Source organism: Tiliqua scincoides, chromosome 4 (genome assembly GCF_035046505.1).
Source record: "Tiliqua scincoides isolate rTilSci1 chromosome 4, rTilSci1.hap2, whole genome shotgun sequence".
In the NCBI taxonomy this organism is placed as follows: domain Eukaryota; kingdom Metazoa; phylum Chordata; class Lepidosauria; order Squamata; family Scincidae; genus Tiliqua; species Tiliqua scincoides.
This window is the reverse complement of record NC_089824.1, coordinates 29,003,476-29,019,601: the sequence shown is the minus strand read 5'-3', so window position 1 is coordinate 29,019,601 and position 16,126 is coordinate 29,003,476.

Sequence of the window (16,126 nt, the reverse complement as noted above, 5' to 3'; positions counted from 1 at the left end):
GCTCAGAAGATGTTCGTCTCTGGTATGAAAGAAGTCATGAAAGGACCCTTGGAAACAAGAATGTTTGCCCTCTTCAAAAGCAGACTTGCAGTTTTATGAACACTTTCCAGTAATCAAAAGAGGGACACAATGCAGGTTAAGTCAACAAGCAACTCCTAGGAAGCAAATGATAGCCATATAATCTGTGGGTATGTTTGGCTGCTAGTGTCATTTGGCCACTCTGGTTCGTTAGTTGCTGACTCTGGAATCCTTAACCTCTTTCAGTCCCTTCTTGCCCCTTCTCAACATGAAATGGTGATGGAGCATGCAAGTCACTCCTCTTCTCACCATTTCACCTTCCCTTCTCATCAGTTACCAACATCAGTCGGTGCATGAACCCCTACTTACCCTACTGTACTTCAACCAGGCTAAAACGTGTGTGTGTGGGGGGGAGGCAAACCATGCAAGCTAGGGCAGCTGAAGTGGCATGCCAAATGCTGCCACCCCCTTACCTGATGATGTGCCAGCCTCCAGCACAGCACTTCCTTACCCTCCACATTTCCCTTTCCTCATATCCCCACCCCTCTTCCTTTTCCAATCCAAGAAGTGGAAGGAGAAAAAGGAATAGTGGAGGCAAAAAGGTGGACAGAAACAGGTGCCCCCCCCCAGCAATCTAGTGGCTGAGGGTACTGACTCATAGATGGGTTGGCAATGATGCAAGCATTGCTTTTTCTAATGGGATAGTCACCCTTGCTGACATCAAAAAGCCTTGGAACAACTATCAGATCAGAAACTGTACCCTTATATGGCTGTAGTGTAGCACCACCTACCTCTGCCACCATCACCCAGCACCTAAAAGTAAAGGCATGGCTGCACCTTCTCCTGATCCCACATCATCGCTGACAGTGATTTGGCCCAACCAAGTGCCCCAACCGTTCCTGTGGAGAGAAGACTCTGTCCATTTCATTAGTTTGAAAACCACTTACTTCCTACATGTATATTCAGTCTTTGAAAGAGTACACATAAGGCTACCCAGCAGTCTCCTAAACTGGCACTGACCAGACTTAGATCTGTTTTACTGCAGCAAGGTTGCTGTGCCTTTATACCTAGTTATGGCTGTTTCACCATGGCAACTTGGGTGTGATGGTAGACACAGGATGTGTGAAGGAGATAGCACACTGGCCTAAATGAATATGTACCAGAGAACTAAAACCAATCATGGTTTCCCTTCATCCATCCACATGTTCTTTCCACACTATATGTGTTTAGCATGGCAAACATCAATGCACTTGAAACATTGGCATCGCTGGGGGGGTGCAGGGGCTGCGGGCCGCACCAGGTGATGCGCTGGGGGAGGATGCACTAACTTTGTGGCATTAGGAGCTAGCCCATCATGCCATATACCGTTGGATGTGGAATGGCCAATGGAGTGCAATGCAAAAAACAGAATTGAAATCACTCCTTTCTTTCAAAAGTTATGGCCAAAAAACCGGAAGGAAAAAATGCATGGAGTCCTATGGAAAGTGAAAGTGAGCCATATCGCACGTGTACTCGCAAGTAGGCATACTTGCCATAGTCCTTCGGAGAGGGCAGGCTGAGAGGAATCCAACGACACCAGAATGGTCCCAATCCAATGAATGTAGCCCCAAAAAACACCCAAGAAGCTTCCCCCCAACTGTTAGTCTGAGCCAGAAACGAAGCCACGTGGCTGTGTTTACTCGTGAGTAGGCAGACTTGACTTAGTTGAAGCAGGCTGAGAGGCTCTAAAGACATCAGAGCGGTTCTCATCTAATGAGCACAGCCCCCAAAAACACCTGAGAAGGAGGTTCCTCCCTCCCAGCTGCCTCCCTCCCAGTCTATGGAGCCCTATGGAAAGCAAAGCAGCCTCACAGTAGCGCTTACTGCCTGAGTAGGCAGGTGGTCAGGCCAGGCAAAGGGGAATGTGAGGACACCAGAAGGGTCCTGATGCGATGGAGCTGCTCCAGAAGGCAGCTTCCCCCCCCCCCCCAAAAAAAAGAACAAAAAAGGGGCTTGAATGGTAAGGGGAAAGTTTTCTATTTTGCACTTGTAAAGCCAGGTGGGTCTTTATTCTGATGTGCCTGAAACAGAAGAACTTTAAATGGGCACTGGGGAGGATTGGAAATCTCACTGATTCTTTTTGGGGGTTGTTATTGCAGGCAGACTACAGAGTAAACTCCATTGACCACTATGGGATTTACTTCAGAGTAGACATGCATAGGATTGGGCTCAGAGGCTGCAATCCTACCCACACTTTCCTGAGAGTAAGCCCCATTGACCACAATGGGACATACTTCTGAGTAGACATGCATAGGATTGGGCTCACAGGCTGCAATCCTGTTTCCTGAGAGTAAGCCCCATTGACCACAATAGGACTTACTTCAGAGTAGATTCACTTGGTGGAACAGAACTGGCTCCCCCTTATTTAATTATTTTATTTTAATTTAATTATTTATAATTATTTATTTTAATTTGCTTGATGATGTCACTTCTGGCCATTACATCACTTCCAATGGGTCCTGGACAGATTGTCATTCTAAAAAGTGGGTCCCAGTGCTAAAAGTTTGAGAACTGCTACCATAAGGTGTTAGGAAGTTGACATGTGTGTGTGTGTGTGTGTGTGTGTGCGCGCGCGCGCGTGCATGCGTAAGACTCTACAAGTTTTCAAAATCACTAAAATCAGACTTTGGAGGAATAAGACCATCATGTTACATATCAATAAATGCATACTTTCATGCAAAATGCAATGAAACAAACCACATTGAAATATCTGTGTTATAACAAAAGGTACAGCCAAAAAACTGGTGGGGGCGGGACGATGGTACATCACCACACCCACCTGGGGCGTTGCCCCGCCCACTACATAGGGTGACACACAGGCCTCCCGCATCAGGTGACGCAAATCCTAGTGACGCCACTGACTTGAACTGTCATGTAAATTATGAATAGGTCTTATGGTGGCCATTACTTGAGTAATACCGTTTAAGGACTTTGGGCCCAATCCTATCCACCTTTCTAGCACCGATGCAGCCACAATGCAGCCCTGAAAGAAGGGAACAAGCATTCCCTTACCTTGAGGAGGCCTCCATGACTGCCCTCTCACTGCAGGATGCCGCACACACCCCATTGGCATGGCTGCATTGATGCTGGAAAATTGGATAGGATTGGGCTACGTGTCTACTACAAGAACTAGATAAAGACCCTCCAGCAAGTTCTTCCAGGCAGCCAAACATATCCCTTAAGTTTATCTTCAACATCTATGTCACTTGAAAAGGAAAACATACAATGGTAAACAACAGCTCGTTCTTCCTAGCATTGCTGGTGTACAAACTCTGTGTGTGTGCCAAGTATACATCTGGATTAAGCCATCTGTGAAGTGGTGATGAAATGCATCCTTGCAGACACTGGAAAATTTGTTTTAAAAAGATTAACTAAGATGCTGTAGGTGAATCAATGTCTTGAATATCTTCAATGAACTGAATTTCTGAGCAAGCTGAAATGGGAAATGCCATTGGTTCTTCATTCCCAGCCCTTTCTGCTGCCAACAGAAAGAAGGATTTTGGAAAATCAAGTTCCAATTCATTACAGTTCTAATGTATTATGTACTAATTTGGACGATGCCACCCAATATTCTGCTGTAGTTGGATAGCCCAGACAGCCAGAGATATGAAGCCTCTATATGTAGAAAGGAGGCAGACAAGTAGCTACTAAGAGAATTATTGCCAAATCTGCTTCCAAATAAGAGATCTGTAAACAGGCAGCCCACAGTCTTGCTGCTTATTCTTGACCACACAGATGCAAACCTTCAAAGCAAGTGCTGAAGACTGGACACAGCTGTTTCCACTTGGGTAGAGTCTGTGTGGGCCTCTCACTGGGACAAAGACATGTATATTCCTTCAAGAAGGACCCAAACTAGAAATCCCATCTGTAGCTGAGTTTATGGGAAATCATTTATATTTGAAAGACTAATTTTGTCCCAAGATGAAAAAAAACAACAGTTCAAAGCAAAATCAGATCCAAAGGCTTTCAGTGAAACACATTAACTTCTAGACTTCATCCCTCACCCCTCCAGCACAGCTCTTTATGGAATATTGATATCATCTGTTACTCAGTTTGGTATGCTGAAAACCATCCTAGTCTGGGAGCACAAGAAAATGCTCTTCTCCCACCCACCCCCCTCCAGAAAGTAGAACATCCTAGGATAATAAAGTGAAATGTTCCTATTCAATGCTGCACAAGATTCGTGGAGCTGTCTGCAACTCCCAGCTGCTTGGGAATCTTAGAGAAATACTCAGCATATGGATTGCACAGTATAGCTCCATTCAGACCTGGGAAGATGAATCTCTGTGGGCTGGTTCTAGAATAGGGGTGGGCAAACCCCTATCCGGGGGCTATTTGCAGCCCGCGGGGACCCCCAATCCAGCCCACAGAGAACCCCCCCCCCAGTCTCCAGTGAGCCTCTGGCCTGTCAGAGACTGTTGGAGCCATGCTGGCCCACAACTGCCAGTCACAACCGCCAGACAAGATCTGCAGGCCAAGTTACAGCAAGGCCTTTTATAGACTCCCAGCACAATCCTATCTTGCACTGGAACAGGCAGGATAGGAGGCCTGCGCTATATCCAGCACAAGATTGAGGCCAGAATAGGCTTAGCTGGAGGTAAGGGGAAACTCTTCCACATGCCCCTGGGTAAGGCACCACAGCCCCAGTGGGTCTCCTTAAACCTGCGCCACCTCAGGAGGTGGCACAAGTCCAAGGAAAACGGAGCGGTTTGGAGCTGCTCTGCACAGCTCGGGGAACGGAGCTAGGATCCAATATAACTGCCAGTTCCAAGCCCCGCCTCCCCCCTGCCTGCCCCCTGGAATGCAATCCACCCCCCTTCCTCCACCCCGGAACATCTCCCTCCCTCCTCCTCTCCACCCTCCCCAGACCCCTGCATCGATTGAACTTGGCCAATGCAACCTTCCCTCCCTCTCCGTGGACTGGTGCGCGTCCCTGCACCGGCCCAGCCAACTCACAAGGAGGCACAAACATGCTTTATGGAGCTATTCTGGGTGGGGGGGGGAGCAAAACAGAGGTGTTCGCCTCCATTTTGCTCCCCCTACCCAGAATGGCTCTGAAGGGGAGGGGGAGGGGCCGCTTGCATGCTGTGGTGAGGCTGCCTGTAAACTTAGTGCATTGCACCCCCTCTAGCTATGCCACTGCAGGTCACATTAAAGTTCTTCAAGCTTCAGACTTTTGGATAGTCATGCAATACAGAGGGGGGAAAAACCCCTTTGAGGCTATTATACTTTCAGTTTAGTAAATCATTTCTAGTGCCGCCCACATAGCTAGCAGTAACACATAGTCATATAACGTTACAAAACGCCACACTCCCACCAGCTGTGTTGTCTAATGCATTTCAGTATCCTCTTGTTTGCTAAAAGTAACATACATATTTCAAACTGAAAACCATTTCTTAGAAAAAACTGCAGGCTTACAGTGTCCTTGTTTAAGTTATATCACAACATCAATAACCATGGCACATTATGGAGTTACAAGAGCAAAGCGTGGCCTTTTCCTGTCCTAAGGAGCTTGCAGCATGAACGGCAAACTTTTGTATTTGTTTGGAGCCCTCTATCTTCTGACAGTCCAGAGTTGGACCAAACGAGATTCCACAACATTGAATCTGACTGCTCAGGCTAAGCAAATTAGTGAGTAATTCATAATTTATTCAGGGGGCGGGACAGGGATGTGGGACGGCTTTTAGAAGACAGAATATGGGATAACGGAAGGAAGGAGGTGTGCCCTGGAGTTTGAGCTGTCACCCTGCCTGAAGAAACTAATCAGGATTTGCTGCCTTGGGTGGGAGGACCAAGAGACAGAGAGAGACTGAGTGGCTGCTGATGTGTGAGGGCAGTGTAAGGAATGCAAAGTCAGAAATTCTGATCTCGAGAATCAGATGCCAGATGCAAAGGAGGACATCAGATCTCTTGTTGTCTTGTGTGCTCCCTGAGGCATGGGGTGGGCCGCTGTGAGATACAGAAAGCTGGACTAGATGGGCCTTTGGCCTAATCCAGTGGGGCTCTTCTTACATTCTTATGAATCAGTCTGAGGTTTGATTTCCAGCTGCCTGTGAAAGCTTGGAATCACAAGGCTGACAAGCCAGGATGGGACTGCACTACGAATGGGAAGCATCTGGAGAAATGAAGTGTTCTATGAATCACTCTCACGGAAAGATACTTGTAAAAATTCTATTTAAAAATTGGGTTTTAAGGTCTGTCTGCCTAGGTAATCTGCCTTGAGGATGGAAGTACAGTGATAAATAAATAATGCCCACTGGCCACACCCCATCCAAGTGACATCCAAGTGTTGGACGCTAGTCCTACTAACAAGGGTTCCACAATATTAAAGCCACACAAATACAGCTCTGTGCACATAGGGCTCTTCCACAGATTTCAGGCACATTGGTTACTCCAGGGTTCCAGAATGCACCTAAGGGCTATACATGCGTACAGCCTCTCCACACTAATAACCATCATACAGATGTCAGGAGGCATACTGCATGCTCTGTCTCTAGGGGCATGGCTAATGCAAGCAGTCCTTTTTCTTTCTGTATTAGCTACCTCTTACAACTATCTTTGATGCTGCAGTGTGACAAATTGTATTGGCCTAATGTTGTTGTCTTCCAGTAATTCAAAATGAAAGCAAGGAGAGCCTAAGTCTGATGTAGCCTAAGCCTAAGCCTGATGTTGCCAGTTCTACCTTTCAAGGTTTTCTTTTATCAGTGTTGGAGTTGGTGCAACTCCGCTGCTGTCCAGAGGGGGCAGGATGCTGTCCAGAAGGGGTCAAGCTATGGCCCAGTGACTCTGACCTTTCTACCTGTTCTCTCTGTGATCCTTGTGGGGTGTGGCCCTAATCCCTTATCCTTCCCTTCTCCTCTGAGCACTTCCTCTCGTCCTCTGACCACTGACCTGTTAAGATGGTTGACACCAGGGCTCTGATGCCCAGGCCATCTTGAGCACAAGGCATGCAGGGCAAGGCAGCTCCAGAGCCTTGCTATCTCTAAGTGTTAGCTGAACCTCTGATCCTAATCAGATGCTGTAAATATGCACTCAGTGGAACTGTAAGTAAATAACTTCTTTTTGCAACTTTAACAAGCCATTGCCTCTTTGTCTTTTTTTTTTTATTAGCAGTCAGCTGGGTAAGGGAGTTTCCCTGGGGTGATACCCAAAGGGGGGGGGGGGTCCGCTGCTTAAGCTACTCTGCTTCCCCCCAAAGAGGAAACTATTTTTAATTTCCTCCAACAATCAGTGCAGGATTGAACATCATGCAAAGATTCTCTCAGACCTATCTCTGCCAGTTTGAAAGGGAAGCAGCACAGCTGAGCGGACTTTTAGCTAAAACAGGTTTTTCCAAACCCTGGCCCAGGGGCCAGATCCTGGGTTTGGAGACAGCCTTCCACTCTGTGAATGGAGCTTACCATTTCACCTCTGAGCAGCTTATCTGTCAAGTATATCTGGTCACCGGGACACTCTGGGCAGTCGCATCTATCCAGATGTCCTATTGCTCCACCTTCAGGGACACCGGGCCACAGACACGACTGCCCAGAGCATCCTGGTGTCCAGATCTACTTGGCAGATGAGGCACGTGGAGGCAGAATGGTAAGCTACGGTCCGAAAGGGGATCACATTTTTGATACACAGCAGTTGTGGGTTTTGTGACCACTGAGCTAAAAGGTCCAAGAAGTGCCTAAATCCTGGGATATCTACTGTATTCGAGTTTAAGATTTGTATTTCCAGGCCTATCAGAAGTCTCTTTTACAAGCATAAATTTACTCAGCAAACAAAAAAATAAAGGAACAAAAAACACATCTGACTGTAAAAAAATTACCTCTATTACACAATGTAAGCTAACAAGTATAGCAGTATCAGTGACCTTGCTCTGCTGTTGGAACAATGAAGATCCTGTGAACCTGGAAAAAGCAAACAATTCCTCAGCTACGCTTAGCATCAGCGTGAGCCCATTAATGCAAAGCCTCGCTGTGGTCCTGGGGTACACGTTGCATTCCTACTCTGCATCGTGGGAAATTATTTCTGTGAAGTCAGGAAGGAATTTCAAAAGCCTAGAGCCATAGGACATAAATCTGAAATTACAGGGTGAAATTCTGCAAGCTCCATGCGCTATATAAATACAATTTTCAATCAAAGATTTTTTTCCCCCCAAAACCCACTGCTTTGCATTATACTAAAGAGAAGGATGAACATGTTGATTCTGGAGCTAAAATTCATGCACTTTCAGGGTGGGTAATCGAAATAGCATCTATCTTTAGTAAGTCTCCAACATACCTGATAGCAGAGAGAAAGGGTTCCATACAAAAGCCCAGTCATTTAACAGCACACTAAATACCATAAGCAGGAGAGATTTGCTGTTGATCCCACCTCTAAAATTTCCCCAAAATGTATAATCGCCTGTTTTTATATACTGGCTTGATCAGCTCTGTGATGAAACATGCACCATTTGCCTATGTTCATGAACACAATTCTGAGCCTGCACCATCAGCATTCAGTGATTGTGAACTGAATTGCGATACGGCAATTCAGTAAATTGCACGCCCAAGGTCAGTTGGTTCTGATAAGGTTATTTAACAATGGTTGTTTATCCTAGATCAGTGATTCCCAAACCTTTTAGCACCAAGACCTACTTTTTAAAATGATACTCTCTTGGAACCCACGTAGGTTTACCAGACTTTTAAAAAAGATCAAAAAGGAAATAATATTTTATTTTTAATTTATAAGTAGTAATAACCAGAAAAAAGACCCTCAAACATTTATCTCCCTAAGTTTACACATGTTTGCAAACTACAGGAGCTGAGTATTTTGCATGGTAATTAACAGCTACAGTATCTTTTTTGAACAGCCTCAGGGCTTGAGGCAATTAGTTATCTGATCTTTCTATTACCCTTTGTTGTCCCACCAAAAATCAGGTCAAAACCCATCAGTGAGTCCCAACCCATAGTCTGGGAACCACTGCTCTAGATCAGTGTTTCCCAAACTGTGGATTGGGACCTGATTGTTGGTACATTAAAACTGACAAGCTGATAGGTGACAAGGAAAATGCATTGAGCCCTATGGAAAGTGAAACTGCCATGCTGTGTGTTTACTTGTGAGTAGATAAATGTGCCTTGGCTCCTATTAAAGACCAGGTGAAGGGGAATTCAAGGCCACCAGAATTGTCCTGAACCAATGAACATGGAGCTCAACAAAGGCTCCAGGAGGCAGCCTCCTTCCCCCCCCCCCCCAAGTACAAAGGAGAAAAATAGGGGCTTGGTCTGGCAAGATGAGTTTTTTTTTTTTAGTCTCTTAAACCTAGGTGGGTCTTGATAAAGTGCCTTTTTTAAAAAGTGGGTCTCAGTGCTAAAAAGTTTGGGAGCCATTGCTCTAGATAAAAATCTCATTGATAGTTGTGAACTATGTCCAGATGACCAGGAAACCTTTTGCTTGGAATCTTCTCTATTTCCATCTATTGCATATGATTCTTGCATATGTTCTGTGTGACTTTTCTCCTATTCCTACCTGAAACCCTCTCTCAGTTCCCAAATGTGCTATGGAGTGAATAGAAGGCAGATGAAACCAAAGTACAATTTCCAGAAGGTAATATGAGAAATAACTGATTATTCCACCATAAATGATTGTACATAAGAACATAAGAACATAAGAACATAAGAACAGCCCCACTGGATCAGGCCATAGGCCCATCTAGTCCAGCTTCCTGTATCTCACAGCGGCCCACCAAATGCCCCAGGGAGCACACCAGATAACAAGAGACCTCAACCTGGTGCTCTCCCCTACATCTGGCATTCTGACTTAACCCATTCCTAAAATCAGGAGGTTGCGCATACACATCATGGCTTGTACCCCATAATGGATTTTTCCTCCAGAAACTCGTCCAATCCCCTTTTAAAGGCGTCTAGGCTAGACGCCATCACCACATCCTGTGGCAAGGAGTTCCACAGACCGACCACGCGCTGAGTAAAGAAATATTTTCTTTTGTCTGTCCTAACCCGCCCAACAATCAATTTTAGTGGATGTCCCCTGGTTCTGGTATTATGTGAGAGTGTAAAGAGCATCTCCCTATCCACTCTGTCCATCCCCTGCATAATTTTGTATGTCTCAATCATGTCCCCCCTCAAGCGTCTCTTTTCTAGGCTGAAGAGGCCCAAACGCCGTAGCCTTTCCTCATAAGGAAGGTGCCCCAGCCCCGTAATCATCTTAGTCGCTCTCTTTTGCACCTTTTCCATTTCCACTATGTCTTTTTTGAGATGCGGCGACCAGAACTGGACACAATACTCCAGGTGTGGCCTTACCATCGATTTGTACAACGGCATTATAATACTAACCGTTTTGTTCTCAATACCCTTCCTAATGATCCCAAGCATAGAATTGGCCTTCTTCACTGCCGCCGCACATTGGGTCGACACTTTCATCGACCTGTCCACCACCACCCCAAGATCTCTCTCCTGATCTGTCACAGACAGCTCAGAACCCATCAGCCTATATCTAAAGTTTTGATTTTTTGCCCCAATGTGCATGACTTTACACTTACTGACATTGAAGCGCATCTGCCATTTTGCTGCCCATTCTGCCAGTCTGGAGAGATCCTTCTGGAGCTCCTCACAATCACTTCTGGTCTTTACCACTCGGAAAAGTTTGGTGTCATCTGCAAACTTAGCCACTTCACTGCTCAACCCTGTCTCCAGGTCATTTATGAAGAGGTTGAAAAGCACCGGTCCCAGGACAGATCCTTGGGGCACACCGCTTTTCACCTCTCTCCATTGTGAAAATTGCCCATTGACACCCACTCTCTGCTTCCTGGCCTCCAACCAGTTCTCAATCCAGGAGAGGACCTGTCCTCTAATTCCCTGACTGTGGAGTTTTTTCAGTAGCCTTTGGTGAGGGACCGTGTCAAACGCCTTCTGAAAGTCCAGATATATAATGTCCACGGGTTCTCCCTCATCCACATGCCTGTTGACCTTTTCAAAGAATTCTATAAGGTTTGTGAGGCAAGACTTACCCTTACAGAAGCCATGCTGACTCTCCCTCAGCAAGGCCTGTTCGTCTATGTGTTTTGAGATCCTATCTTTGATGAGGCATTCCACCATCTTACCCGGTATAGATGTTAGGCTGACCGGCCTATAGTTTCCCGGGTCCCCCCTCTTTCCCTTTTTAAAAATAGGCGTGACATTTGCTATCCTCCAATCTTCTGGTACCGTGGCTGTTTTGAGGGACAAGTTGCATACCTTAGTCAAGAGATCTGCAACTTCATTCTTCAATTCCTTAATAACCCTTGGGTGGATGCCATCAGGGCCCGGTGACTTATTGATCTTTAATTTATCAATGAGGTCTGAAACATCTTCTCTTTTAACCTCTATCTGACTTAACTCCTCGGTTAGGAGGGGCCGTTCGGGCAGCGGTATCTGCCCGAGGTCTTCTGCCGTGAAGACAGATGCAAAGAACTCATTTAATTTCTCTGCCATCTCTAAGTCTCCTTTTATCTCCCCTTTCCCTCCCTCACCATCCAGAGGGCCAACCGCTTCTCTGGCGGGTTTCCTGCTTCTAACATATTTGAAGAAGCTTTTATTATTCCCCTTAATGTTGCTGGCCATGCGTTCCTCATAGTCTCGCTTGGCCTCCCCTATCACCTTCTTACATTTCTTTTGCCACAGTTTATGTTCCTTTTTATTCTCTTCATTAGGGCAAGTCTTCCATTTACGGAAGGAAGCTTCCTTGCCCTTCACAGCCTCTCTAACTTGGCTGGTTAGCCATGCGGGCACTCTCCTGGATTTAGTGGAACCCTTCTTTCTTTGCGGTATACACCTCTGCTGGGCCTCTATTACTGTTGTTTTAAGCAGCCTCCATGCACTCTGGAGAGACTGGACTCTTTTTACCCTCCCTTTCAACCTCCTTCTAACCAGCCTCCTCATTTGAGGGAAGTCCGCCCGTCGGAAGTCAAGGGTTTTTGTTAGAGATTTGCCTGGTATTCTTCCCCCAACGTGCACGTCAAAACGGATCGCAGCATGATCACTGTTCCCCAATGGCTCAGTAACGTTTACATCTCTAACCAGGTCCTGCGTACCGCACAAAATTAAATCCAGAGTCACCTGTCCTCTGGTGGGCTCCGTGACTAGCTGATCTAAGCCACAGTCATTTAGCACGTCAAGAAATCCGGTTTCCTTATCGTGACCAGAACACAAATTGACCCAGTCAATATGAGGATAATTGAAGTCCCCCATGATTACAACCCTGTCCTTCCTTGTCACCTCCCTGATCTGTTTCCTCATTTCAAGGTCCCCATCAGATTTCTGGTCTGGAGGACGATAGCACACCCCCAGTATTACATCGCTGCTCAAGCCTGGTAATTTAACCCACAGAAATTCTACGGTGGAGTCGGACCCACCTTCAATCTCTACTTTGCTGGATTCTATCCCTTCCTTAACATAAAGGGCCACCCCACCTCCAACACGCCCCTGCCTGTCCCTCCTGTAGAGTTTATAGCTCGGGATTGCGGTATCCCACTGATTCTCCGCATTCCACCAGGTTTCCGTTATGCCCACTATGTCAATATTTTCCCTTGTCACCAGACATTCCAGTTCTCCCACCTTTGCTCGTAGACTTCGGGCATTCGCATAAAAGCATTTATACACGGAATGCCCCAGGATGGGCTGCTTATTCGCTCCTTTGTCCCCGCATCCTCTCAGTGTGCCAAACTGTCTATCACATCCCATCTCCCTACCTTTCCCAATTTCTTCTCCTACCCTGCCTTTGTCTTGTTGTTCTCTAACCTAATTGTTCTCTAATTGTACTCTGGAATAGTGTGTTATGGGATTAAGAAGAGGGGATATAAGTGGTGCCCAGGGTCTAATGTATTGCATTACTAATTTGGGTTACATGGGCTACAATGTTGCAAAATTCAGCACAGATGTGGGTGGAAAATCCACCTGAGTCACTAAAAGAAATAGTGAGAAAGTCAAACCCCTTCAAGAATCATTTCAGTTACTTACTGTAATCCTGTGGATGTCTGCTCTGAGTCTACTACACTGAAACTCACTTACTGGGTACTGAAGCACACTAAATAGGCCTTACTCCCAGGTATGCGCATATAGGATTGTAGCCTTCAAGAACTAGAACAGTGACCTCCCCCTCCCCCCCAAAATGAATGATGCTAAAAGGTACAAAAAATAATCATATGCATGCACATACTATGCAAAAATTGCATAGAAACCTTCCTGCCAGATACTCCGTGATTCTTCTCCTTAATCATGTCACGGAGTATCTGGCAGGAAGGTTTCTGTGCAATTTTTGCATAATTGTAAAGGTAGTGAAAGAGAACAAATGCTAAACAGAGAAGATTATGCATGTCTACTCAGAAGTAAGTCCCATTGTAGTCAGTGGGTTGCTTACTCCCAGGTAAGTGTGGCTAGAATTGCGGTCCAAATGTATGGTAAGGTAAACTAATAGGAAATATGATAAAGGACAGTGTAATTAAGTGTACAGAAGAACAAGCATTGCAGATCAGTGGCGTCGCTAGGGGGTTGAGGGCTGCACCAGGTGATGTGCGCAGGAGGATGACACCACTACTGGCCAAACTTTTTAAAATATTGGTATTTTTGAATAATACCAGCTTGTTATATATCAATCAATGCGTAATTTCATGCAGAATGCAATGAAACAAACTATGTTGAGATGATCTATTCTGTCAAAAGTTATTGCCAAAAAACCACCGGGGTGAGGCAATGGCACATCACCACATGCACTACTTGGGATCTTGCCCTGTCCACTGCATGGGAGGAGGTTCACCAGGGGGCTGATGCACTGGCCTCCCACACCGGTTGATGTAAACCCTAGTGACGCCACTGTTGCAGGCAAAGAATCCGCCTGGTTTCAACAAAGAGGCATCATCCAGCACTAATCTTTCAAAATACTGTATTTTAAGAGTGTTGCCAAGCATGCAGTTGGGGCGACCCATGGGCACTGCAGAGTTTCAACAAGATATATTTAAATCCTTCACCTGAGCTGCCTGCAAAAGTCTCACAGGCATGGGACAAATGCACAGGTCATGGAGCCAATAACTAGTAATGAGACGAGAATTAGAGAACAGCAGTCAATCGTTTTCAAAATGGAGGGAGGTAAACAATGGATTCTCCCAAAGGTCTCTATTGATGCCAAATGCTTCACAAACTGGGGGGTCCTCAACAGCATGCCAGAATGCCTCTTCTTACAGAAATGCAGCAGTAAACTATTGTTCCACATCATTAGATGGCTTATACAGACTAAAACATTCACTGTTTGTTTACTGTGACAATAATGATTCTGCATCTCTTTCCCTCTCTGCACCTTTAATGGAGACATCATTACTCCTCTGCATTTTCCTCACTGTAATAAAATCCTATATCGGATTTAATAACTCTAAAATTAATCTTCTCAAGTCAGGCCAAGAGCCAAGGTTCTGTTCTTCCTGAGTACCATCTTAGCTATGCAGTGAGAGGTGATCCTTTGCAAGAGCCAACATATGATAACGTATCTTTAATTTCTCTCTGCTCCAACACTATTATCTCTCCTCTGCCACAGCTGCCTCCTGCTATTGTCAGTGGAAAAGATGAGACATCACTAATTAAGGGGCAGGATAAATGGTTTTTATCTCTTCTTAACATGCTTCCTACATGGCACCTGGTACACAAACCTGAGCTAGGCAACCATAATTTGAAACGCAAATGATTGCTCAGAGAAATATGATACATTTGTAGGGGGAAATTAAATGTATAGAAGAGCAAAACCAACTCGATGGAGATTGCTGGGCTTTAAAGCTGTCAAGGGTCTTGAACGCTTATGCTTCACATGGAGTTTAAATAGGCCACTGCAGAAGATGTATTCCAAAGTTTAGAATCTAAGTGGAAATGTCAAAGGCTGAGTTGTCACATGGCACATCTTGCTCCTCCTTTGCAAAGTTCAGCTACAGCAACTTGGAAAGAAAATTCTTCCACACAGGACCAGTCATCTGTGATTCATAGCTACTCATCGCTGGAATGAATCCACCCACAACAATCTGAGTCTATATTGCTGATTTGGAGCTATCTTCATTTCCCAAGCCTAGAAATTACAGAATGCTAACCTGTTCCAAATGACTTATCAGGTAGATTAAAATAAAATTCCCCCAGAATGAACTGGCAGATACTTTAAATGGTGAGTCATTGGTCATCACTTTCTGCATCACCCTTTCTAACTGAGGATCTCAATTTCAATCACTCCAGGCTGTGTAGCTACTCTGTTCCAAGAGTGGTAGCAGGGATATGCCGGAGCCACACTGCTGAGTCTTGAGTCGAGTTCTGAGTCTCAAGCCCTGTAAGCAGCGGGGGGAAAAGCAAGCAAACATGCACACAGAACCAGAGTTGCAAGCACAGACAAGACTAAAAGCGAGTCTTGACTTGAGTCTATTTGAGTCTTTTCATTTTTATGGTAAAACCTGAGTTGTGGTCAGTGCCTAACTTTCTGACATGTGTGACTCAAGTATGTAGATATTGTGAAAAAGTGTGTTTTCACAATTCAAGTCCCAGTCATCCGAGTTGCGGCCCATCCCTGGATTGTAGTAAGCTAGGCTTGTGTTCTATGCAAGGCAGAGACTTGGTTAGAAGATCGTTCCAAGGAGAAAAACAGGAATGCAGGTGACTGCTTTGATTTGAAAGGTTCAGATTTTGCTCCAACAAAGTTGTGGAGCTCACTGAAGATCTTTATGTGTGTTGCTTCCTCTTGAGAACTTTGTAAAGGAAGAATATCGGACCTGAAGGAAGTCATCAGAGTTTGAGGACAGAGTCAGAACAATGTCCTCAGGCAGGAGCAGGAATGAAGGATTTGAATCCTGGGGTTCCTCTCATACAGGAGATTTAAGGCGCAATCCTAACCCACTTTCTAGCACCAACATAATGGCAACGCAGCTTCAAGGTAAGGGAACAAACATTCCCTTACTTTGAGGAGGCCTCTGTGAGTGCCACCCAACTGCAGGATGCAGCACACGTCCCATTGGCACAGCTATGCCAGTGCTGAGAAGTTGGTTAAGATTTGGGCCTTAGATGGTTGTGGAAGACCAGAGCCTGCTTGG